The following is a 27,370-nucleotide window of genomic DNA, read 5'->3' as shown; positions in this document are numbered from 1 at the left end:
ACACAGAATTTTATAAATGCTAATCATGTCTTTCTTTCAGATCTAATTTATGTATCAAAAAGTTCAAAATTATTCTAGCTTCTTACTTGATTTTGTTGCTGTTTTATCCTATTAATGCTTTTCCCCCTTAAATTATATCTTACGTCCTACTAATATTGACTATAACAGGTATCGTTTATAATTTGGTTTATAAATATTTACTGGGTATAACATTTTCTTTTTCTCTTCATCATTTTGATTCACATGTCATTTTAAGCAACTTATGGATGGATTTTATTTTTTAAAATAAAATGTCCTAACTAATGGATAGGTTTAACCCGCAATTGTAATTAGTCTTATGTTTGAATTTCTATCTATATTTTACATTGTTTTCTTTTATCATCTGTTAACTCTTCCAGCATTTCTCTCTTTCTCTTGTTGAATTGATAAGAATTTCTATATTCCAAACTTGTGTCTTATATGGAAAGTTTTTAAACTAGAGAATATATTTATATTGCTTTTTAACTTTTTATTTGAGAATAATTGTAGATCTTCATGCAATTGTAAGAAATTATCCAGAAAGCTCCTCACCTAGTTTCCCCAAGTGGCAACAATTTTCATAATTATAGTGTGGTATCACAACCAGGAAATCAACTCTGACAAAAAGTGTTGACTTCATTCAAGTTTCATCAGTTTTACATGCATCCAATTGTGTGTGTATGCATGTGTGTGTGTGTGTGCACGTGTGTGTTTAGTACTTTGTGATTTTATCAGATGTGCACAATTATGTGATCTTAAATATATACACACCAGAATATAAATTTAGAATATTTAATAAGAGATAGGTTTTTTTGTTTGCTTTACTGAAATCATAACCCCTAGCTACATTTTTGTACTTTAGAATCTCTTGCTAATTATATTTACTAACATATTTTATGAATTTCTGTATTTATTGTGGTCTTTTTCTCTTACGTATCTCCTTTTTTCATGATAAAATGCAATCTTTAACAATGAAGGTCTGTAGTTGACAAACTCTCTTTTTACTATATGTCTGAAGATGTTTCCATTTTGTATTCAATCACAGTGGTAGTTAAGAAGGGTATAAAATTCAAGGTTGAAAATTATTTTCATTAGTATTTTGAAGATGTTAGCCCACTGCTTTCTGGCATTTATTGTTGGTTAGAAATCTCTATAATTTATATAATCTATAATTTCACTCTGAAATGTCAAGTAATAGATTTATTTAAGTTTACTATTTTAGGTATTTTTAATGTGAGGACACATTCTTCCATCGAGTCTGAAAAGTTTTTAGCCATTATCTCTTCTAAAGTTGTTTTTCTACTGTTCTTTCTAGTCCCTTTTTAAAAATTCAGTCTGACATTTATTGGAGATTGTCAATCTATTCACCATATAGTTGAACTTCTGGGTCATATTTTACTCTTGTCTCTTTAAGCTGAAATCCAGGCTAATTCTCCAGCAATATCCTCTAGTTCATTGATTCCCATCTCTTTTTTAAAAAAAAAATTATTAGTTGTTCAAAATGATTCCCATCTCTTATAGCCAGTCTATTATTTAAATTGCTTATCAAATTTTCAAAATTGTCATAACATTTTTATTTATGAAATTTTCAAAAAAAGGATTCTAAGCATATCTACATGTTCTTATTTTATTTCTACCTACTTTTTTTCCACAATCTTATTCCTTGTATGATTATTATCCCAGTATTTATATTTGAGCATTATATACTTATGAACTTAATTCCTGTTAAAGGTTCTGTTTTCTTAGCATTAAATGTTTTTGTGAATTTTACAAATCGAAGTCTTTTGAAACCATCAGGTCCCAATGGATCATCATCATGGTTGTTTGGGTGTGATTTCTCCCTTCCTATGAGCCCTAAACTCGGTCTAGAGGTTTGGTTTGGGAATGCATTAATCCACCTGCCTGTCCCATAGCTCAGGGTTAGATCTTACATTATTATCCAGACCTCAGTAAGTTATCCCAGTTTCACTCCCCGTCAACAAGAGATTTCACGAGGCCCCTTCTTATCCCACGGTGTCGGCATTCTCCACGGTCTACAACTTTTTAAAACCGTAGCTTGTTTGCAGTGATTTTCACAGTTTCTCCTTCTGAGTGTTAGTACCATCTAGCCCCAGGCTCCAAGCACTGAACCTGATGTGGCCCCCACCTCAGGCGGATGACTCTCTTCTCCTTTACCCTGAAGGTAATCTCTATAATTTATATAATCTATAATTTCACTCTGAAATGTCAAGTAATAGATTTATTTAACTTAACTCTTTAGGTATTTTTAATGTGAGGACACATCCCTGCCCCTGTTTCCAATCCCAGGGAGCAGAAGGACCCCCTCTTCAGCCTAACTAATGTTTTTATGTTACTCCATTTCGGTCCAAGAAAAGGTTTATGTAGAATTTTAAGATAGCTATGGTAATTTGGTGGTATTATTATTATTATTAAATGCTTGAAACACAGAGGACACTATGAAGTGTGAGTTTACTGCACTGTCCTTCCCATTTACAACAATAAAAATAAATATCCACTAAGAATCTATGTATCAGGTATTAGGTCTTTTCATATCTTACCTCATTTAATCCTTGAAACTTCTATGAGGCAGATGCTATTCTGTAACCTCATTTTATTTTATGTAAGAGGGACTCAATAATCTCTAGAGTTTAAATAGCCTGTTTCCTGATATGTGTTCTGGCAAAATGTGATTCAACTCTAAGTTTGTCTGACTACAGAGTCTAAGATCTTGACCTTGATATGATAAAGATAAAATAACGTATCTTGATAATAACCTGAAATGACTGGCTTTATGACCTATAAAAGAGCCTACAGAAGAAGGAAGGGCATAGAGTAGAATTCTCTGGTACTGGTTTCAAGTTCAAATTCTTTTACTGACTATCAGAATGACCTTGGGAATTTACTGAAGCTACCTGGTATTTATTTTCTCTATAAAATGTGGTAACAATGAACTATTCTCCCTAATTCCTTAGGAAGGTAAAAACAATGGATCTGAAACCTCTTTTTAAAAATATAAAACGTTATACATATACATATATATACTATTTGATATTGATTTCAATCTCCTTTTTCTGTATGAAAAACAAGAGGTGTCATTAGCAAAGTTTATATTATTTTCTCTGACTATATTGCCTTACTCTTGCCCACGCAAGAACTCATTTGCTACTTCTCTACCCACTCATGAAACCACATGAGATCTTACTAAGGTTTATCCCTGTCACTTTGACATTTCACTTCCATCTTTAATTTTGGAGATCTCACTGTGTATTCGCTGATCTAAATCGCTTATAAACCTATTAATCTCTTAACATTTTTTCCATTTGGAGAAGGAATCTTTCCTCTACCTCTGGTTTCTTATTAAGGTAATTTTTTTTGTAGCCAAACAAATACTGTCTCCACTTCACTTCCTACCTGATGGTAAATGTCTTGGTTATTCCATAGCTTTACATCATCATTTCTCCCCTCATCAAGAAGGAACAGCCTATAATGGAAAGACCAGATCACAGAGCCAAGTCTTCCCTGATGTAGCATCTACTAGTGACCCGACAAGGGCCAGGTTCACAGGCTCCTTGAGCTTCGGTTCCTCTATCCTGAAGATAATGTGTCAGTCCTAAAGGAAGGAGGCAATGATTATTAAAGACCAAGTATATCAACTTCTGTGTCGAGTGTCTGGCACATAGCAGGGTTTTGATAAATAAAAATCATCCTTATTGAAACCTGAAGCCCAAAAGCATATGTTGTCAGGTTCAATAAAATAGCAGTATACCCTAATTTTCAACCTTGATGGACCACAATGACTCATGGCTCCAACAAACACGTGGGCTTCACTTTCCACATAAGGGACGGTCCTTTCTGAAGCTGCTCTGAAGTCTTTGCAAGCAAAGAAGTAGAGGATCCTTCAGTGTATTGATGGTGAGGGCAATTAAGCCTCCAGAAAGGTCCCAGGTTCAGAATCCATCAGATGTGTCCTTTACAAACGAGGGACAAGATGTTTGCGGGACTCATTGCTGTGGAATGTGCTGTTCAGCCAAATTCAGATCCATCCCTGAGGAGTCGATGGGCCTCTCCATGTGGGAGTGGAAACCCCTATGGATATGAATTTCATGTTTGTTTGTAATCATCTGACACAACCTAAGCCTCCAACGTTGCAAGACAGAAGGAGTATCAGACTGCACAGAATAGTTAGGAAACCCTGACCTGAGCTTACCTAGGCTGTAAAAAAAAATGGGGGTGGGGGTGGGAGGGAAGCCAGGGTGTAGGGATGACAAGGATTCAGTCAAACAGAACTGAGAAGAACAGAAAGAGTGGAGGAGAGGAGGAGAAGGGAAGCTACAGAGTCTCATCACTTAAAGGAATCACCCCTCCCTCCATCACCACACATGAGCTGTCTTGCTAACTGTGCATTCCAAAAGCTTGTGCTGTCAGGTTCAATAAGGCAGCAGCATACCCTAATTTTCAATGTTGATAGATAATGGTGACTCGTCACCTGTGCCAACCAACACACAGGCTTCATTTTCGACACCATTGGTAGTCCCTTTCAAGCTTAATTCATTTTTAATCAGAAAGTTGCACTGGTGATTGTGATTGCCATTTCATGGCAATAACAGATCATTTTCTTCCTAGTGGAAAGGAGATATAATTGTGGCTTACTCTTTCATAACTATCTATATTTGTTTGCTTCGTAGATTTCTCTCCAAGTCCCTGACTCACATCCTCCCAGAACACAAAACGCAAGCCTCCTTTTCTTTTGGTCGAGACTGACGTTCTCATACAACATTTCATAATAATCTGTTCAAAGGGCACATTGAAAATATACGAAGAGTATAGGAAATAAAGTTGTTGAGAACTAGATATTATAAGCCTCAAGCTAACAAGCTGGCTTAATGAAGAGCCACAATAGCTTGCAGAATCAAATTCAGACTACAGTCCTTTCTTCTCATACCGGGATTTCCACCATGTTCAGGGGCTGCTCTGGGGAACAATCTTTAATCGCGTTACTTCTAAGCTTCTTTTTCCTCCACTTCAATCAGAACAGAATGCATGAAATAAATAACATCAAATTTAAAATATGACAACTTAATATCCATTCTAGATGCCATTGCTACCCCTTTGGGCCTGTATTATACCCAAAAATTTCAATAACTTCTTGAAAGACTAAAGAGGTTTCTGCCCAGCACTTACTGTTATTTCTCAAATGTTTGTTTAACCATTTTCCTATTACACCTGAGAGAAAATTCTTCGGTGAAACTAAATTTAAGTTTCTATTATCCCCGAACACGTGCCCAGGTAGAAGTTTTGTAAAACTGTGATGAAAAGTATTCTAGTATTGACGCGCAGCCTTGAAAACATTCTGTCCTCCGAATAAGGATGTGATAACAATAAGATAAAAGCTCTGGCTTCCCAGTTAAATATTACCTTCAGCTAAGCACCAACAACCTTTCTTTTAGAATGCACTAAAATAAGTCCTTCACCGCTCCTTCCCACCCACAACCCTTGGAAGTTTCTAAGGAGTCAGAGTCATAACCTAGATGTCACTGAAGCCTTCGCATCACTGAAGCCTTCGCATTCCCTAAGAACTATATCTGATTCTGCTACATTCCCTGGAGAAGTCTAAAGCCCAGCAACCTGTGGGTTCTAGAAAGGTTTACATTCCCGGGGCCACATTTTCCTTTGTTTTCTTGCTAAACAGATGTAAAATTTAGCTTCCACACCCACACCCAACTATGCAAAGCTAATTCTATTAATGATTGGAGCATCATTAGGAAAGGTCACATGTTCCTCATGTTTCCAACAACATAATGTCCTGAAATACACGTCCCTGACCTTAGATATCCTTTTCTCCACCCTTTCCTCTAAAGGAGGTTTCTCACGGACCCTTTCTTCACATATGACCCAGTCACCTCTCCTCATCCCTACCTGCTATACCTCCTGGGCCACCCTCTGAGTTCCTCCCCATAATTCTTCCTCAAGATTTGCAGAGAAGTTCTGACTCCCTGAGCTCTGCTTCCAAACACACGGAGGAGTTGCACCCGTAACCGTAGCACTGGGTCCCAGGAATCCTCTCCTTTAGAAAGACTGTGTGATTATACGCATCATTTTGATATCACACAGAACGCATTTCTCTCCACATTTTGTGTTAGTCCGATTTTTTTTTCCTGTGACAAAAATACCTGAGAAAAAAACAAGTTAAAGGAGGAAAGATTTATTTCATGGTTTCAGAGGATTTAGTCCATGGTCAGCTGGCTCCCTTGTTTCTGGTCCCCGTAGGAACCACTACATGACAGAAGGGGTGTGGAGGAACAAAACTGATCCCCTCACCGTGGAGGGGAGGGAGAGAGAGAGAGAAGGAGCCATGGACAAGATATAGCCGCCGAGGGCACACTTCCAAAGACCTGCTGTCTTCAACTGAGGTCCCACCTCTTATAATTTCCACAGACTCCCAATAGTCCTTTCAAATTATGAAGCCATCAATGGATCAGCCCACTGATGAGGTTACAGCCGCCATGATGTCATCATTCCCTAAATCCTCACCTCTGATCATTGTTGCATTGGGGACCAAGACTCCAACATATGAGCCTTTGGGGAACATTCCAGATGGAAACCATAACACCCTTGTCGTGTTTTTAATCGTGTTTTGACATTCTCCATCTTTTTCACTTTTTGACAGAGACCATCAAATCTTTTTTGCAGTTTATAAGGCTTCCGTCTCAATTTTATTGGCATAACAAATAAATGTATTTGCCTCCCAAATGGAAATTTTAGAGAATGATATATTCTCCCTTACAATTTGACTGATAGCTAAATTGCCTGCAGAGGGACTGATAGTAATTTTATCTTCTTTATAGGTTCTGTTTGTGTGGCTGTGAAGCGTTCTTAAGTCTCGATGAATAAATGTGGCTTTAGGAAGCATAGAAAAAAAAAACAGGTTCTCCCATATTTAAGAGTAAGGAAACATGGCTAATTAATTCCTGACACTGCACAAGGTGTTTGCATTAAAATCAGTATGTAGTTTGAGAAATGCTCCAGAAATACGGGATGAACGTGTATGTTAGGATACACCAGTGGATTGTTTTTGTATCATTTTCTTTAAACATACAGAGACCCCATTCAATAGTTGTTTCCTTTCATGATGGAATTCGTCTTTTTCCCAAGTCATAGGTGATATGCAACTTGACGTAGTTTATATAAGGGACTTAAGCATCCTTGGAATTTGGTATCTATGAAGGGTCCTAGAACAAATCCCCCTCAGATACTGAGGGACAATCTTATGTTTATTGCACATTAATTAAAAAAAAAAAGAAGTTCTCACTAAATGGAATTTTAAAGAATATTTTTCATGAATATATGTGACCTTCTCAGGAGCTTCATTTGAGGAAAAAATCTAATCACATCAAAGTATCCTTTTCTGATACCCTCTAAGTTATCAACTACCATGACCAAGAAAAAATGTTTTTCCCTCCTGCTATGGTGAGCATCAGTGGTTGAGGCTGGGACGAGAGAAATAAAAATTAATAACCTGTTTCCTTCTGTTCTGGGTGAATGTTTCTCAAGCTATGGCCCTGGATCAGCATTCCCCAGGAAGTGATGACTGAATATTTGGTTGTATAGCTCAACACCTAGGCTCCTTTCAATAACATGAGGTCCCTCTTGACTATCACTACTTTAAAATATTGCAGTAGGGCTGAGGGTGTAGCTACGTGGTAGAACCCTTGCATACCATGTACAAAGCCCTGGGTTCGACCCCTAGCATTGCAAGAGAAGTAAATAAAATAAAATACTGCCGCAGGCATGGCTTAAGACGCATTTCCTCCTTTGTGTTGTTAGGTGAACTTTCCTAAGTATCACATGAACTATTTTCATCTGAGGAATATTGGAGGTAATTCTTTCACATCAGTGCCTGATGAGGCTTAATTACTTAATGCTTACAGGGTGGTTAAAAATGAAAAATGAAAAATGTTTAAATGTCAACTGCACCTCTGTCTAATTGTATTGTAAGCACTTAGCTCCGACACTTGCTGAGAGTTCCTCTTTCAACCGACAGCTCTTCTTGCACGTTGGTAGGAAGGCAGGAGCAGATTTTTTTCTGACTGCAAATCAACCATTCATCCATCATTTCTCTCCCTTTTCCAGTATAGACATAAAAGTCCAGTTTCCTAGAGGGATCCTTTAATATCTTCTAGAAAGCCACACCACGTGGTCAATTTTATAAGAAGATACAGATTCCCACAGAAATGCCACGCCATCTAGTATTATCGGAAAATCAATCTGAACTGTCTACCTTTTAAAGTTTAACTACTTTTCGATAAACATCTCTCTGCAATGTGGGGCACATTTCCCTAAGTCTACTCAGGTTTATTGGGAATGACTTAACGTTTTCCCACAACTCAGGGTCTTGATTCAAACAAGGAGCAACGTGCTGGGATGTAATGAGGTGATTCGTCTGGGAGCTGACATTCCTGAGCATCAGCTGCCCCAGGAGGGCCTTGCCTCTTGCAGTCTTTTTGTATATTTTCTATCCTTTCTCTACCAGGCAAACCATTCCTTTATCACATATTGTAACTGATATTATTTTTTTTTTGCCTTAATAATTCCCCATTTGTTATATTTGACCTATTTGGGTAGCTTATTAAGTTGTGAGAATGGTATGTGAGCCTGAAAGAAAGAGGATCAAAGGATCAAAGCGAGGAGAGGAGACAGCCTCTGTTTTGAGTGAAGCACTCTGACTTTAATGATCTCTATTAGGACCACAGGGAAAAATTTTAGAATGCAGACATTACAAATGAAAATGAAAATTGTGAAGGAATGTATCTTTACCACTCCCCCCCACACACTGTATTGGTCTCTAGTGCTACTATGACAGATTTCCACAAACTTACCTATTGAGAACAGTGAAAAGACATTATCTGTCAGACATGGAAATCAGAAGTCTGCAAAGGGTTCCACTCAGCTGAGGTCGAGGGGTGGTCAGTAGGTCTGCTTCCTTCTGGAATCCCTAGGGGAGAGCCTGTGGCCTTGACCTTTCCAGCTTCAGGAAACCCTACTTTCTTGGCTCAGAGCTTCCTTCCATCTTCAGAACCATCAGTGTGGTGTCTTGCGGTGTCTCTCTGACTCTGACATTGCTTTTGTTTTCATCTCCCCTTCTCTGACTTTTTTTTTTTTAAAGGAAGAATTGAATCTTTATTTTACCATAGAGTGTAATATTTTAGTTTTCATATACAATATTATCTAACCTCAGTATTGGAAGCAATATCAAATCAATGGTATGTTCCTTCCTTGATCAATTTGGCTCCTTGGATCTACCTATCATGATTTCAATTTGATATTACATTTTGAAGGATCTACCCATAATTATTTCAATTTGATATTATAATTTTTGCTACTGATCCAGCATTCTAAATTTTCTCATTATTCAATCTCTCCCTTTCCAGCCAACCTCTAAATACATGCCACTTGGTCACTTGTTCTCCAAAAATTACTCTCTGCCATTTACCCACACATACACACACCATGGTTTCTTGTATATCCATTGTAATTGGGTATGGATTTGAGTTTTCCTCATGGCAGTTAATAACAAACTAATCTCTCTGTCCTCAGTACAGAAATCTCCCAGTCAAGAGGGCTGTATAAAGGACTGTTACGGTGACACTGGATCCATCTTGATAATCCAGGATAATCTCCTCATCTCTAAATCCTCAACTATATGCTTTATAAGGTAACACATGCACCCGTTCTGGGGGATGAGGATATGGGCATCCATGGGGGTGGTGCTTACCACACTCACCAAACACAAGTCTCTTTAGAATTGTGTTGGACATTTTTTCTAATTTTTAAAAATGTCACCAAATTCTGTAGAGCTCATGCTTAGATCAGGACATAGAGATTGGCTTATATTTCCTAAGGATGTAGGGGGTCCACCTGTATTTCCTGTCGGGATGTAGGAATTCACATACAGTTCCTGTCTGGGTGTAGCCACTTCCAGAGCCTCTCTTAGCCCCACTACACCTGAGAAGCCCATTCAGGGAGGCCCATCTATACCCAAGTGTGTTGTCTGGTGTGGATATTAGAAGTAAAGCTTGATTACATGGAGGAGACGGATGGGTGCCTCTTCCTTCATATCATCAACTAGTTAGAGACACTTGTCACCTACTTTACATATATGTATGGCCCCTTGTTATGCCCAAATGAAATACAGAGAATGCGCATGCCTGTGTTAATAATCTGTTTTAATTATATAACAGCTGATTTCTAAGAGTTGGCTAATTGAAGAAAAGAAGTGTTTCAGATTTACCCTGAAAGAGGGGGAAAGAATCAAGTCACACAAACCTAAAACTACATTTTCATTCATTCATTCATTTATCTGGATCACATGGCGTGTTGGGAACATAGAGATGAACTAGAGAGATTAAGTAAGAATAAGTATTACCAGGTTTATATTCCCATTTTGAAGCTGCAGAGCAAGCAAAGTCAAAAAATTAAAAAATATGATTGAAGATTATCATTGGGACCATGATATATATAAAGAGCACTGGTGTTGCCAACAAGTTGAACTGTGGGAAAGGCCTTTCTAAGTAGGAACAGTTACTCTGAGATCTGAAAGAGCTAAAGCCAGCCATGTGAAGAGTCAGACTGACTGTTCTTGACAGTTCTAGACTGTTCTAGGGGAAAAAAAAGGCAAAAATCATAAGGTAGAAAGGAAATGATAGTGTTGAAAGAATGATTTAAATATTAGTTTGGCTGGAGCTCAGTAAGGGTGAGTGGTGGTATAGGGAAAGGGGAACACAAAGCAGATTTAGCAAGTCCTGAAAGTTTCCACTTTTTGAGGTAAATAGGAAATCATTAACTCTTCAGGCAGAGGAATGATATGAAGCGACTACTGCTTTTCTAAGACCATTCTGGCTGCTCTCTGGAGATTAACTTAGATAAAAACAAGAGCTAAAACAGGAAAATCACTTAAGTCACCTGGCAAGACTTAAAAAGATGGCGGATGGTGCCCAAGGACCATCAATGACCAGAAGGGGACATATCCAAGATTATGATCTGAGAGTGGAATTGACAAAAAAAAAAAAAAAATGCTTGTGGATTTTATGGGATGAAGAGGAAAATTTTAGAATTCCGAGTAGTTTTTATTTGGTGTGAGGATGGGAGCTTATGAGCTGGATTATTAAATGTCATTTCTCAATAAGAGGAAGATCCAGGGAAAAACAGATTTGTGGGAGAAAGTTAACAATTCTCTTTTGGATGTTTTTCTTCAAGAGGCCTGATAAGCACACAAGTTGAATGTCAAGTAGTTTGTTGGATGTACAGCCCCTAGCACAAGAGGAAAGCAAATGCTACACTGATCTCGTCTTGGCGTTAGAGCTCTGGCCTTAGGGCTCCTTCCTCTTCAGGCCTGTGCCCTGTGTCCCGGGCACTTTCTCATACCTTTATCCCACTTCCTGAGATGATCAGGTCGATGGAGAGGACGTCCTTGGAATGCTTAGTATCTACTCGGCTCTTCGGCCTCATGTCACTAGTGTGATGTCACCAAAATAACTGAATATCCGAAACTGTCTTTGGGTCCCTACATACACTTCATGTGTGACTGAAAGAAGATTCTCAGTGCCCAGACGATGCACAAAAGGCTTGTTGGTGAATGATTTCCTCTAATTACCTTGTTTTTTTTTTTTATTGGGGCAAGAATAAGATTACCAAGCATGAATCTCATTTTTCCTTCAAGTAAAGAAAAGTGACTTATAGATCTGCAGGATAGGCCAGTGTTTCTCAGACCATGATGAATCATTGTGGATTTTGTGAAAATGCAGATCCCACCCAGTGGGTCTGGGGTGGTGCTTGAGATTCTATGGGTCTAATAGGCTCTCATACTCTCATGCGTTGTTGCATTTCTGGCTTTCAAATCACATTCTTTGAAATAAGGAAGTACACATAACTCACCATCTTCCTATTGAATTGAGCATCCTCTCCTGAAATTGGCAACATTAATTGAGCAAGGCTTCCAGAGCCTAGATGCTGTCCCCTATAGGTTTCTACAGTAATTATTTTGTATACTATCGGTTGACACTCAATATTGTTAACTTGATAATTAACATCAAGCATGCCTATGTGTCTTATTTTCCCAACAAAACTGAAAATGTCTAGAGATCAAGGATAAAGCCATGTAAATTTTTTTACACACTTAACTCCAAAACTCCATTCCCATACATTATACGGGACAACTGTCCAAGAAACATTTGTTGGCTGACTGCTGATTAATTCTTCTACTAGAGAATATGAATCCATGAGCATTATTAGTTAGACTTGCAAAGAAATGGCAATGTAGTGTTTGCCATGAAGCTTACAAATTAAACCAGACAGAATTATAGTCATGCCTGCATGTAATAAAGAGACAGAACACATATGCAAGTGTGTTAATAACCTGGGTTAACTGCATCATGGTATTCTTCTAAAAGTTGGGCAATTGAATAAGGAGGGATTTCAGAGCACCTGAACTTCTAGCTGCTTCTCAATTATAAAAGGATTACATAAAGCTGTACATCCTTGTTAAAAACAAATGAAATGATAATCACAAATATTACCCCAAATAATAAAGTAACCTTGAGTAGATGCTTGATGTGAATTATCTGGAACATTTTCATAATTGTTTTTTAATTAATTGCACCATGATATAAAATCTTCTCTGCCTTTCAGCATGCATGGAAGCATAATATCATATTTCCTTCCCCAGAACTCATTCACAGTTGAACAGTTTGTTCAGTATACCACAGCAATGAAAAGAACACTTAGTTATATGGGAAAACAGCCTCTGTGCGGCTGCCACTTTGGATTTAGGGCCGAATTACAGTCTGCAATTAAGATGAAGGCCATTGTCTGAGTAACTACTGTCTTTCCAGAGGCCATTGTTTCCCTCTATGCTCACTGAGAAGGCAGTTTCTGGCACAGAACTCTGGGGATGGCCAGCTCTGTGCTGCTGCAAATGGTGGCCCAGACCCAGTCACGGCAGAGAGGGAGTAACCACAGTGGATTTCTCACTTTTCAGAAGTGTCATTCTTTAATAAACACCTTTCAAGCATCTAATCTGACTTAAGTTCAATACTAGGCTCTAGGTAGATATACAGGGATGGGACCTGCTTTGTAGGAGCTCAAAGTCCAGGAAAATGTAGCTAGGAGCAGGATACACTGTGTCCCCAAATCCCAGAGAGTGCTTGGATTGCAATAGATCTTCAAAAATATTTCTTAAGTAAATGAATGAGCAAATATATGGATAGATGGATGACTTTAATGGGGAGTGCAGATGCATACATGAGTCATTTCTAGTTAATATTTTACAGAGAACTGCAATTTATGGAGTCCTCAGTAAGCCATGTGCCAGGTACTGCCCTACAGATGAGCCACATTATTTATCTATATTTATTAGTTCTTACAACTATCTCCAAGTGGTGATTATTATACCACTGCACATGCAGGCATAGTGTGGAGGGAGTTATACAATGTGCCCACGTTCATGCTCTTAATGAAAGAATGAGAGCTTGGATTGAGATCTACTGACTCTAAACTTAACCACTGTATTCTATGGTTCTCTCTTCCTTCATAATGCCTGGGAGCTTCCCAATTGTGGGCCCCAAAGGGAAAAAGAAAAGCAGTGAGTATTTTCTTCCATGGGTCATGTTCAACGTGATAGCAAAAGCAATGTTCATTATGTTGTGAGATTGTTCTGCTTTTTTCAGGGACGACCCAAAGAACAAGCCCTGAGCTAGCTCACCCCTTGGTTAGAAAAGCTAAGACAAGATAACTTTCCCTGGAGAAAATTTCAATATTTATTAGTAGGCAGCAGTCAGGTGGTACTTCTTCTTTAAAACCAGCTACAACAGAAATTTTCACCTTGAGTGATGTTTAATATTGAGAATCTGCTATTGGAGCAGAATTGTAGAGCTAGGGCAAAAAAAAAATCAAGATTTTTTTTTAATAAGTAACATTTTTCAGTGCACTGACTTCCAAATAATATTTAACATGCAATTTATTTAAATAACAAAGGAAGAGTGTGTATGGACCATAAATATTAGAAGTGAGTCACAGACTTACAAATTCTAAAGATTTACACTCGGATGACTTACCCAGTACTTACCTTCGGAGGGGGCCATAGAGTTGCAGGTGTATTAGGTACTAAGTCTCCCAGGAGAGCAGAGGTTAGGATTATTGAACTGTCAGGGAACTCCCAGAGTTCCAAACTCTCGGAATGGAAGAGGCTAGCAAGAGAGATATGGCCTCATCCAAACCAAATTTCACCTCTTTTAAAATTCCACAGAGGACTTCCACCATGCTTTTTCTAATCCCTTTTCTCTACGTTCTACACAGGTGCTGAGTTGTTGCCACATTTTGTTGGACTCCCTGCCTAGAATGAAGCAATGCATTTTGAGAGGGGTGTCCCTCTTGATACTTCAGGCCTTGCTATGCTAGTGAGTAGAAGAGGATTTAAAAAAAAAAAAAAACAGTTTAGAGCAGCAGTTCTCAAAGTCATTCCCCGGTCAGCATCATCAGCTGGACCAGGGCTCAGCTAACTTTCTCTGTAAAGGGCCTGAGAGTGAATATTTAAAGTTTTGTGGTCCCAGAAACAAAATTAAGGATATTACTTATGAGTACTTATATAAACAAAAAGAGAGAAAATAAATTCCACTAAGTTTTTATTGACGAAATTCAAGCAACAATACTTAGTACCATTGTTTGTGTTTTGTTTTTGCTTTTGCATACTGGGAATTGAACCGAGGTACCCACTAGCACTGAGCTACATTTCAGTCCTTTTTATTTTTATTTATTTATTTATTTAAATTGAAACAGCTTCTCACTAAGTAAGTTGCTGAGGCTGACCTCAAACTTGGAATTTTCTTGCTTCAGCCTCCTGGGTAGCTGGGATTTTAGCTGGACCATTTGGGCAGGATCTGAGTACAGTCATTTGTAATGCAGGTTTGCTATTGAGAAGAATGTAATTCTTTTTTATGTTTGGGAGGTGGTGGTTCCCTTAATTGGGGTTCAAAGTTAGTGAGTACTATCAGGGAATCAATTGCAAAGGCTCTTTTGTGTGTGTGTGTGTGTGTGTGTGTGTGTGTGTGTGTGTGTGTGTGTGGTGTGGTGTTGGGGATTAGAACCCAGGGCCTTGTGCATGCAAGGCAAGCACTCTACCAACTGAGCTACTGCAAAGGTGCATCTACAAAATTCACAATTAGTTTTCAGGACTTTCAAAAACTTGGATTTGGCCCTCTGACTACATTTGAGAACCTGTTAGAAATGTAAATGACAAGAGCCACTCCAAATCTACTAAATTAGAAAATCTGGGGGTAGGTCCAGTGACTGGTGTCCTAACAAGTCCTCCAGGGAATTCTGTTTTACAAGAGCATTTGAGAGCTGTGGTTTAAAATAAATGTTGAGAGCCAGGCATAGCCCCAACCACAGTATTATTGCCTGTGAAATGGGCATTTCTCAATCATAGCATTTGAGCTGTACTTTCCAATTGCCATTAACTTGATGAGTTTGAGTGTATATCTATCTATCTATCTATTTATCTATCTATCTATCTATCTATCTATGTGATGTTGGGGATGAACCCAGCACCTTGTGCATGGTAGACAAGGGCTCTTCCACTGAGCTTCACCCAAACACATCTCATTAAAGTAACTTTTTGGGTTTTAGGCAACTCATTTGAGAACTATGGCATGCTCACCCATATCCACTCAGCTTTCTAAACAGAGAAGAAGGAACTCCTCTGGGAAGTGGCCCGAAGCCTGTGAGAAGAAAGAGCCTGTCACCAGAGCTGTAGGGAGAAACTCTCTGACTTGATTCTCTGCAGGTAGCTCTAGAGATCACTAATGGAAGCTGTGACTTATCACCCTTGCGATTGCTACCTCAGAGCTAGCTCTGGCCGGTGAGAAATAAATGGAGCTACAACATAGGTGCTGTTTCTTGATTGAATTGGTGGTCTTGGTGCTATAATCATTTCACACAATTTATAAATAATATTTTGGTAGCAAACACAGCAGAAAGAAATATAGAGACTGTCCCCTGGGTTAATTCCCACTCTGACTCATCTCTTTCTCTCTCTCTAAAACTCTACCTCAATTTCTCCATGCATCTGATGGAAGTAATCCAACCCCACTGTCAGTAGTGTTTTGGGAATAACTGAAGTTTGTAAAGGTCTCCGCGGTTGACAAATGCTGAGGATTATTATTAGGTATTATCGTCCTGAAAAACTGACAAGCCCATGTTTTCGCTGACAAGAAGAGCACAGAGAACCTATTATTCACACGGCATCTCTCCTCTGGCTGAACAGACCTCTTCTGTGTCCATCTGGCACTTTGAGGCATGCTGAATTTTTGTGCTAAAAATTCACATAGCTCTTGAGACCCATTGGATGGGAAATCTCTGTAGACATTTTAAACAGTGCCTCTACCCGCCTGATCCTGCTCCACCCACTATCCAAAAATTCAGATTATTAGTCACTTGGAGGTTAGACAACGGATGGAGAAGGGAAGATGTCTCCAAGGAGGGCTTTAGTCAGTCTCCTGGGAGGCGCGTCCATGTTTCCTATTATTATCAATCAGTTCACCAAATTAGCTGGATGATCCCTAGGAAGTCCTAAACACCCAGAACCAAGTGAACAAGCCAGAGATTTTCACTGTGCTGTTTTAGAATTATGGAGCAAAACCAGAAAGGCTATAAAGTGGAGAGGAGATCCCAAATCCTCATACTTTAAAAAATGTTGCCTAAGACAAGGAACTTGGTATACTTTGCCCTCCCAGGGAGCTCAGAATTCTTTTTTGTCTCAGGATTCTTTCTTTCTTTCTTTGTTCTTCTTTTCTTTCTTTTCTTTTTTTTTTTTTTTTTTTTGTATGGGGGATTGAACCCAGAATACTTTACCACTGAGCCACATCCCCAGCCCTTTTTTATATGGAGACAGGGTCTTACTAATCTCAGTAAATTGCTAAGGGCTTCACTAATTTGCCCAGGTTGACCTTGAACTTGCAATCCTCCTGCCTGACTGCCTTCAGAGTCACTGGGATTACAGACCAGCGTGTCCATGCCGGCTTGTCTCAGGGATCTGATTGGCAGCTTTCAGCTTCAGTACAAACACCCAAGTCTAAGACCCAGACAGCCCAGTCTGCAGTGTTTAAGGGAGGATGGATTGCAAGCGTTTTTAAAAGGAGATTGAAACAGAGGAGGGGAAGGAGAGTTTAAGAAATGTATCCCGAGAAAACAGGAAGCCCTGTCTGCTTCAAAATCAAACTAATAAGAGGACAATTTGTTTTAACTTGCACCGAAACAGACAAAAACAATAGGAAAAGAAATATTTATGATCTGAAGAAAGCAAAGCCATGAAAAGAATTCTATAGAATCAAGAGAACTATAAAATACTCTTTTTAAAAAAGAGAAAATAAACTGTTTATATAGGCTGTTAGGGTTCAGAAAATGATACCCCAAAGTGAAGGCCTCAGAAGTGAAGTTTCTATCTCCTTCTACTGCTCTCCTGTCTCTTGCCTCCTTGTTCTTCTTCCGCTCAATTCATAGGTACCAGAATCCTTTTTCTCTAAAGTGGATCATAGGAATAAGAACCTCTTTCCCTGAAAGCTGATCACAAGCCTAAAATTATTGCTCTTAATTTTCCCCCAACTTTCATGGTAAGAGTTGGCTATAAAGAAATTATTTGACCTACTTTTTTGATTATAGGTCATATGGCCCCCATTCTAGAAAGGGTCCCGCCCCATACCCAGAAGCAAGAAGTGCTACAATGAAGGGCCAAGAAGAACTTAAACAGACAGGATTTGCTGGATTTACCCTCTCAGTCTATTTCCATATCTGAAATATTAGAAACATTTTTAAATATTAAATATACTACAGACAATACAGGAGACTGTATTAGTTAGCTTTGTGTTGCTGTAACAAAATACCTAAGAAAAACAATGTCAAGGAGGAAAGACTTCAGCTTGTGACTTCAGAGGTTCCAGTCCACAGTTGCTTGGCCCCATCACTGCAGGCTTGTGGTGAGGCAGCACGTCATGGTAGGGAGGGTGTGGCAGAGCAAAGTGACTCGCCTCATGGTGGCCAAGTAGCAGAGGGACAGAGAGAGAAGAGGAGGGTCCTGGGGACAAAATATACCTTCACAGGCATGCCCTCGTTGACCCACCTCTTCCAACTAGGATTGACCCCCCTAAAGTTTCCACCACCTCCCAATAGCTCCACCAGCTAAGGACTCAGCCTTCAACACACGAGCCTTTAGGGGACACTCAGATCCAAACTATAATAGATAACAACCCTTTGGTATCTACACTGAAACATTTTTCCTATTTTTTTGGTTTGCATTTTCCTTGGATACTAACTAAGACACTAAAATTTTATATAGTACAAACTGCCAATATATGCTTTTTCATGTTTTAATTTTTCTGGTGGAAAGATGCTCACCATCCTGAGATTCAGTATGTATTCATTTGCATTTTCTTTGATTTTCTTTTAGTGGCATAATTATTTTTCTTTTAAATGTTTAATCTATCTGGAACTCATTCTGTAGTGTAAAAAAAAAAACAGGGACCTAACGTTTATTCTTTTTTAACTGAATAGATAACATAGGAATATTTGTTTTAAAATCTTGACTTCTGACTAAGTATCACCTTTTACGGGTTAAAATCTCTTCACTGGTTTACCTAGCTCTATAATTTAAAATTACCTATATTATTTTAACTATTCAACTGTTAAAATTTTATAATATATTTGTATCTACATGCCTTTTAAACCCCATTTTTACACTTAAAAAATTATTATAGATTCACATGAAGTTGCAAAGATTGGGCAGAAAGAGTCCAGGCACATTTTACCCTGTATTTTCAGTGGTTCATCTTACTTAACTGTAGCACAATATCAAAACCAGCCAACAGACCTTGGAGCCATGTGTGAACAGAGTTCTGGGCCATTTTATTACCTGTGTAGTTCATGTAACCACCACTGAAATCAAGATTCAGAACTATTCCATCAACCCAAAGATCTCTTCGCTACACAGTTCATAGTTAATCCCACCTCCTTTCTTCCCCACCATAGGTAACCTTGATAACCATCCATTTGTTCTCCATCTTTACAACATTTTTTTATATTTATTTTTTTAGTTGTAGTTGGACACAATACCATTATTTCACTTTTTTATTTTTATGTGGTGCTGAGGATCAAACCCAGGGTCTCGCACCTGTGAGGCGAGTGCTCTACCGCTGAGCCAAAACCCCAGCCCCTCCATCTCTACAAGTTTGTTTTTACAGAATGTTACCCCGAAACAATAACATAACAGGAACCTTTGGGGGTGGGCATTTTTCACTCAGCACTTGAAATCCTTCCCAGTTGTTGCCTATGTCAATTGTTGGTTCCTTTTGGTTGTTGAGTGGTATTCTGCAGTGTGAATGTTTGTATGACCACATCACCTTTGAGAAACATTCCTATCAACAGTGTGTAACAGATCCAGTTTCTCCTCACCATTGCAAGTGTTCAGTATTGTCACTGTTCTAGTAGGAGTAAGTGAAAGCTCTTCAAAGTCTTGATTTGCATTGTCCTAAAGGCTAAGGATGTTGACTGACCTTCTTTTTATGTAATTCTCACCCATACATCTCTTTGATGAAATGTCCATTCATGTATATTGCCCATTTTCTCAATGGATTTTTTTTTTTACTTTGAAGGGTTTTAATGGATTTTAACTTTTTAAAGAAATTTCTTTAGTTAGAGGTGGGCACAACGTCTTTATTTTACTTTATGTGGTGCTGAGGATCGAACCCAGTGCCCCACACATGCTAGGTGAGCTCTCTCTGCCTCTGAGCCCCAGCCCCAGCCCATGGATTTTAAATTTTAAGAGTCCTTTGTATATTCTAGATATGATTCCCTTCTCAGAAATGTGTTTACAAATATTTTCTCACTGTCTACAGCTTAATTTTTTATCCTTTTAACAGGGTTGTTTGCAGAACAAAAGTTTTTAATCTCGATGAAGCCCAATTTAACAACTCTTCTTTCTTAGATTGTGCTTTTTCTGTCATGTTTACAAACTCTCCACTAAGCTCATAACCCAGATTTTTTCCCTCTCTCTGTTTTCTTTTTTTAAATGACAGTACTAGAAGGGAAATAGTCATATTTTTTTTAGAGAGAGAAAGAGAGAGAGAGAGTGGAGAGAGAGAATTTTAATATTTATTTTTTAGTTTTCAGCAGACACAACATCTTTGTTGGTATGTGGTGCTGAGGATCAAACCCGGGCCGCACGCATGCCAGGCGAGCACGCTACTGCTTGAGCCACATCCCCAGTCCCCTCTGTTTTCTTCTAAATGCTTAAGAGTTTTGTTTCCTTTTACATCTGATCCACTTTGGTTTTCTTGTTTCAGGTGTGAGGTTTGGTCCAGGTTTGTTATCAAAATGGACTCGTGTACTTATTTATTCAATTACAGTTATATTCATTTTGGGTAAACATTTTTAATCCAGAAATTCTCCTTCTAAGATCCTTCTAAGACTTTTCCCAAAGGAAGTAACTAGTCCCTGCTCAGTACATTTTTTTTTCCAAAGTAACTTGATTGCTCATACCTCCTTATTTTTATATATAAACATTAGAATATTCTATTTTATGTTATCAAGATACAAGTTACATAGTATAAAAATAATCTTTTTAAGTGTATAAATCAAAGGATTTTTAGTGTCTTTGTGGAGTATTGTAACTATCACCACAATCTCATTTTAGAACATTTTTATAGGCCCCATGGAGGGCACACCCTTATGCACAATTGTAGTAATTCCTTCATTCAACTTTCTCTTTAGATCTTACTTCTTTAGACTTTTTATATAAAAGAAGTGGTAAATTCCAATATGTGGCCTTTTGTATCTTTTTTTTTAACCACTGAGCATGGTTCAGATCATTTACATTGTAGCATGTGTCAGTACTTCATTCTTTTCTATTGCTGAATTGTATTCCTCTGAATAGATATGACACAGTTTTGATCATTCATTCACTAGTTGGTGGATATTTGAGTTGTCTCCATTTTTTAAGTTATCATGAATAATGCTGTAACGAACATTCACATACAAGTTTTAAGTACAAATATCTTTGCAAGTCTCTTGAGTAGATCCCTAAATAAGTTGATAAGTTAAAAAGGAAACTCCAGCTGGGTTTTGACCGGATTTACACCAAGACAAAGGGATAATTGACACCTTTATAATATTATGTTTCCAAACAGAAAAATGGCATGTTCTTGCCTTTTATTCAAGTGATAGAAACTCCTTCCAGTTCTTACTTACATAAGCTCCTTCATTAATGGGAGGCTATTAGTTTTAATTCAGTTGTGATTACTTCCCTTTTGCCCACCAATCCATTCAACTGTCCTGTATGTGAAAGGTGTGTGATAAATACTTGCCAGGCATTTCCTTTGGTGTTAAGGATGCAAATGAAAATGAGAGCAGATGAAGTAGCTGCCCTGGTTGAACTTACTTTCTAGTAACAAAGGGACAATTTGCTGGATACCTGTATAGCTGAAAGTGGGGTAGCACTGACAGTGGTTACTGAAGGAGAGTGAGAAATGGAGGGATCGTTGTCTAAGTCCAGGCTGGGGCTATCTTCCCAACCTGGAAGGCCTCTGAGATGCATGTCGCCCACCGGTTTTTGTTTTGTTTTGTTTTTAAATTTTTTATTCTAATTTGTTGTATAGGACCGCAGAATGCATTACAATTCATATTACACATATAGAGCACAATTTTCATATCTCTAGTTGCATACAAAGTATACTCACACCAATTCATGTACTTAGGGTAATGATGTCCATCTTATTCCACCATCTTTTTACTCCCTTGCCCCCTCCCTACCCCTTCATCCCCTCCCTCCCCTTTGCCCTATCTAGAGTTCCTCTAATCTTCCCATGCTCCCCCTCCCAACCCCACTATGAATCACCCTCCTTAATATCAGAGAAAACATTCAGCATTTGTTTTGGGGGGATGGGCTAACTTCACTTAGCATTATATTCTCCAACTCCATCCATTTACCTGCAAATGCCATGATTTTATTCTCTTTTATTGCTGAGTAATATTCTATTGTGTGTGTATATGTGTGTATGTGTGTGTGTAAGTCAATGATATTCCATTTACAGCCATGTATATATATATATATATATATATATATATATATATATATATAATTTTCTTTATCCATTCATCTACTGAAGGGCATCTAGTTGGTTCCACAGTTTAGCTATTGTTAATTGTGCTGCTGTAAACCTTGATGTGGCTGTGTGCCTGTAGTATGCTGTTTTTAAGTCCTTTGAGTAAGAATGAGGAGTGGGATAGTTGGGTCAAAAGGTGGTTCCATTCCTAGTTTTCCAAGCTGTTGGAATAACTTTCAGTTTACAGCCAGCAGCTACAAGCAGCTCAGAGTGCTTGAAGAATCTACTCTTGTTCAGGCCTGACAGGAACTCTTGCAGGATGGGGTGCTCTGCTCTAGTGAGCGGTTAGTGAAACTACATCCTCAGCACTTGTGGTAGCATTGCCAAGCTACCAGGCCAAGAAACTGATAGTCAGGAGCTTCAGGCCATGAAATCCCTGACTCAAGAGGCCCCCTCACCTAGGGACAAAGACCCTTCCAGACGATAGCAATATTTAGAGCTTCCTTACAGTGCAGTTACATTAAGCATAAGATGATTGGCTTATGGATATTATCTTGCTTATGTATGATTGACAGGCACGCCCCTCCTGAACCCTATAACAGTTGTATGCATTCCAAAAATAAATGAGCTACTGGACGTCGACTGAGGTTGTCACCAGCCAGTTCTCTCACCAGCTCCTGGTGTCTGTGTGTTGACTCCATGTCTCTGCCCCCTGCAACTGAGGTAACAGAGTGACTAATTGACCACACCAGTGACCAGAACAACCACACCAAGGAATCTCCATTCTGCTTTCCAGATTGGCTGCACCATTTTGCAATCCCACCAGCAATGTATGAGTGTGCCTTTTCCCCCACATCCTCACCAACACTTATTGTTGTTTATATTCTTAATGGCTGCCATTCTGACTGGAGTGAGATGATGTCTTAGAGTAGTTTTGATTTGCATTTCTCTAATTACTAGAGATGTTGAACATTTTTTCATATATTTGTGGATTGATTGTATATAATCACCCACCATTTTACACTAGCATGAACCTAAGGTTTTTTCCAACGCCTCAAGCTCACAGTACTGAGAAGAAGGGCTGTGACAAAGCATGAATGTGTAAGTCTTTGCTAGTTGCCTGCTAGAGGGATGAGTCACGCTCTCAGAAATAAAACAAGCTTCAATAAAGCCAATGATATCCCATTTACAGCCTTATATCAGTTTGTAAGATAGTCTCATATGTGTTATTTACATTATGCAAACTGTTGACCCATATGATTGACAGCAAAATTCTAAAAACTATTGCTGCTTTTATTTGGGGGCTGTAAGAAAGGTGGTGTCCAGGAAGAAACATCTGACTCTGAAAAGGAGTTAGAGAAGAGAAAATTCCCAAAGGGGAGAGTGCATGCAGGTGATGGCTTTGACAAGAAGGAAGCAGAGTCCCTAGGTTTGCTGAAAGAAGAAACGCGAAGCCCAGAGGCTGTGGAGATGGTGAAGGACCTCTGGCATAGAAGAAAATGAGCTTCTCTTCAGAGGCACAGGGAAGAGACTTTCTGTCTGAGAATCCCACAGATTGGAGGCTGCAGAAAGGACCAGCCTCACAAGCATCCTAGAGAATTCTGCAAACGGCTAGTCCATCATCATCAACCTCATGCAGAGACACTGTGATGGAAAATGTTAGAAAATCTATAGAATGACTATAACTGATAAAATGCCGACGGTAATTAGATGTGAGCCTATCCAAACCGGGTTTATGTAAAGAAATATTTATGTTTCTTCAAAAATGGGCTCAAAAAGGGTTGAACCTTTTCTCTGTTTTAAAATAATACAGGTCCCTAGGTACTTGTCCCTGTATGGATAGCAAGCTTTCAAATACAAATAACCAGGAGAGAAAAATCCCTTGGTGCTCCTGAGCTTCTGCATGCTCACTAATGATCAGGAGAAAGGAGTAAACAGAACCCTCGCTAATGGTGAGACAGAATGAAGGAGGTGCCATAGACGCTGTAAGGATGTTTTAGATGAAGAAAATGTACTAGGGAAAAAAATGACATTAAGCTGGGGAAAATGCCAACTAATACCTCTGGGGTATGTCCAGAGAAACAAGGTAGCTAATGAGCTAAATAAACCTGAAAAGCAGCATTGCTGAAAGAGGCCAGAATGGACCTAGAATAAGAAAGAAAGTGGGTTTTTACAGCATCATCTTCAAGGTCAATAGGTTAAGTGGCAAAAATGGAGGATCTTAGCTACCTAACTGTCATGCTGGCTAAGACTGTGTATTAGAAATTATATTCTTGAAAAATCCATAACTAGGTCAAAGCCTAATTCCATACCTAGGCTCAGATAGAATGACTCTTAGGGGGGAAAAAAAACTTATATCAGACAGAAGTTCACTTATTAAGGTTTACTTCAATAGTATTCCATGTAGGTTTAATGTTTCCTATATTTCCATGTAAGAATGTAATGTTAGGTGATCTATGATTTGCATTAGCCTTCTGTCACTCTTACAAATAGTTTAGCCAACTTATTAAAAGTTTTATTTGGGCTCATAGTTTCGGAGGTTTCAGCCCATGATTGATGGACTCCATTGCTTTGGGCCTGTGAAGGTGTAGTGTAACAGGATCATGGGGTGAGCAAAGCACCTACCTCCTGGCTGGGATGAAAAACAGGAAGAGAAAGGATCCGAGTTCCCAGTATCCCCAGATGATCAGAAGACCTCTTGCTAAGCCCCGACCTCTCCCACTTCCCAATACAATCCATAAGTTTGGGTCCAAACCTTTATCATGTGGGACTTTAATGGACACTTATCCAGACAATAGCATAATTCAATCCAAAAGAAGTTCTGTATATCAGTGTTTCAAGAAGAACTGAGAGGCTGGGGTTGTGGCTCAGCTGTACAGCACTTGCCTAGCATGAGTGAGGCACTGGATTCAATCCTCAGCACCATATTAAATAAATAAAAAAAGGTATTGTATCCAACTACAAATACACACACACACACACACACACACATATTTTAAGAAGAACTGAGATTTGCAAACATCCTATCTCTTGATGAAGTCTGGGAGTTACTAATGTAGAAACAAACTCATACACAGTATACATAGAGGTACAAACTCAAGTACAGTTAACTTTTCCATGTTTGGGGCATTATGACTTTATTACATTATGTAAGCCAGTATCTCATTAAACCAGAGAAAGAGAAAAAGAGGCCTAATGAATGTTATATAAATGACATATTCCTAGTAAGAATATAAGGTATTGGAAAAACAGGAAGGAATCCTTGAAAGCCATCTAGTACTTTCTTTTAAACACATCATTCAATACCAACTACTCAACATTATGCATCATTTAAATAGTGCATTAATATGTATTGGGTCCAAGAGGTTATGCAATATGCCCTTGAAATTTTTATGGCTGCAAAAGCAAAGAGAGAATAAAATTATCTAGTTTGACTTTCTACATCTTTTAAATACATAGGACATGTCCAAGTCTCTACCTTGCGTGTGAGGTGAGGAGATAACCCAAGAAAAGGGTAGAAAATTCATTGTTCCAACATGACTTAGCCCTGTCTTGCTTGAAGATAGAAAGTAGGTGTCATTTTGATGTCTCTATAGGCCAGAAAATCAGAGAGCTATTTCCATTGATAAAGTCTTGCAGCCTTATAATTTCTTTAGAGTTGAGAAGCATGGTTTTTTGGCCCTACCCTGGCCAACAATCCTCACCTGTGACTTCAGTTGACAAGCTGCCAAAGCAATTCCTTCACTACTTACAAAATGTAAGCTGTAAATTTTCTGAGTTCTCACACTTTTATAATAAACCATTACACAGATCTGTATTCTGATGGAGTAACCTCTCAAGGTGACTGCTGCAAATTAGGATCTTTCCTAATTCTTCTCCTTGGGTTGAGAAATCTTAGACTTGATCATATATGTAGTTATCTCGCTAAATGGGAAAATAATTTCCTTGACAAATAAATAAATAAAATAAAATAGAAGTGGGCTATAGCACTGATTGGTATCAAATTTCTAGAGAGTATCATTTTCTATCATTACATTAATATTAATGTCATCAAAGTCAGAAGTTATAAGTGATTGGAAATAATTTGAAGGAAATCTGTGACCCAGCCATACTTTGAGAGGTGTATATACTAAACTCTTATACAATTTGCTTTAAATTCTCAGCTCTCTCTATAGACCTTCCTGTAGCCAAACCTAGATCTGTGGGAAGGGAATGACTTTGGAAAATAATAAAAATCACAATAATTTTCTGCAATACTATCTCTGATTTTTCTGCATATCATTTTCCAATATACCATGCCAATATCTTTCCTCTATAGAAAGCTGTGTAATTGCTTCCCTATGCCTGTCAAGAAGGGGTGTTGGCATCTTTCTCACTAGAAAAGAAATATTTGTTATGCTTTGCCAATGTAATGATACTTCAATCTTCTTCAGTATAAAGAAGCCAGCTCAGATTGTTGTAAGATTTTATAGAAATTCAAAACTAAATTTAGTGTGAAAAATGTTGTGAGCTTTTCCCCTTCAGGGAAAAAATATATCTAAATATTACTTTGAACTTATTTTAATCATTTAACTCATCTATTATGGTTCTGATATGATTGGAAGAGTTCCATTGGGTAAAAACATGGGATGGATACTAATTTATTGGTTTTATGGGTTAGACTTGTATATTTTTTCAGATGGCAATTGATGGAGGCAGTTTTCTCTTTTGTTTTGACTCTCTGTATCCCCAAAGAATATGAATGCATTCATCTTGTAACAGATGTTGCCATCTGGGATCATCTGGAAGATGTGAATACTAAAATGTAACTAGGTGACACCCCTTGAAATGAAATTTAATTATTCGTTGCGGCCTGTTGGCCTCTTCATGATTTTGAGCCTCAAACATTACAATTTTATAGGTACATGTTTAATAACCCAGCCGTGGGGATTCCAAAAACATTCTGAGGGATCTAGAGACCCACCTTGGATTCTTAAACGGCAGCACTCAAACCTTCAGTCCCAATAGCATGGGTGTGACTTAAGGAAACCTAAGTCAGAGCATGACTACCCTGAGACAGTGAGGGTCAGAAACTAAAGAGGTAAGAATGGGGACCAGGAAGCCCCTGCAACCTGGTTGGGACCTGTTTGGAACTGCAAAGCAATTTAGAGGCCTTTCTGTGTCTGTTGGATCTGACCCCACCCACCTCATTTCACAGGTGGATTTTACCC

At 38.5% G+C, this 27,370-nt stretch overlaps 1 long non-coding RNA gene across 1 annotated transcript in view; it reads right to left on the bottom strand.

The window, feature by feature from the left end:
* The window catches only part of LOC120886347 (uncharacterized), a 91,412-nt gene that overhangs the window by 2,811 nt on the left and 61,231 nt on the right, over window positions 1–27,370 (bottom strand). The window lies entirely within an intron of this gene.

This window comes from Ictidomys tridecemlineatus, chromosome 13 (assembly GCF_052094955.1).
Source record: "Ictidomys tridecemlineatus isolate mIctTri1 chromosome 13, mIctTri1.hap1, whole genome shotgun sequence".
NCBI classification, from domain to species: domain Eukaryota; kingdom Metazoa; phylum Chordata; class Mammalia; order Rodentia; family Sciuridae; genus Ictidomys; species Ictidomys tridecemlineatus.
Note: the sequence above shows the minus strand (reverse complement) of the source record. Positions and strands in the feature narration are given on the sequence as shown.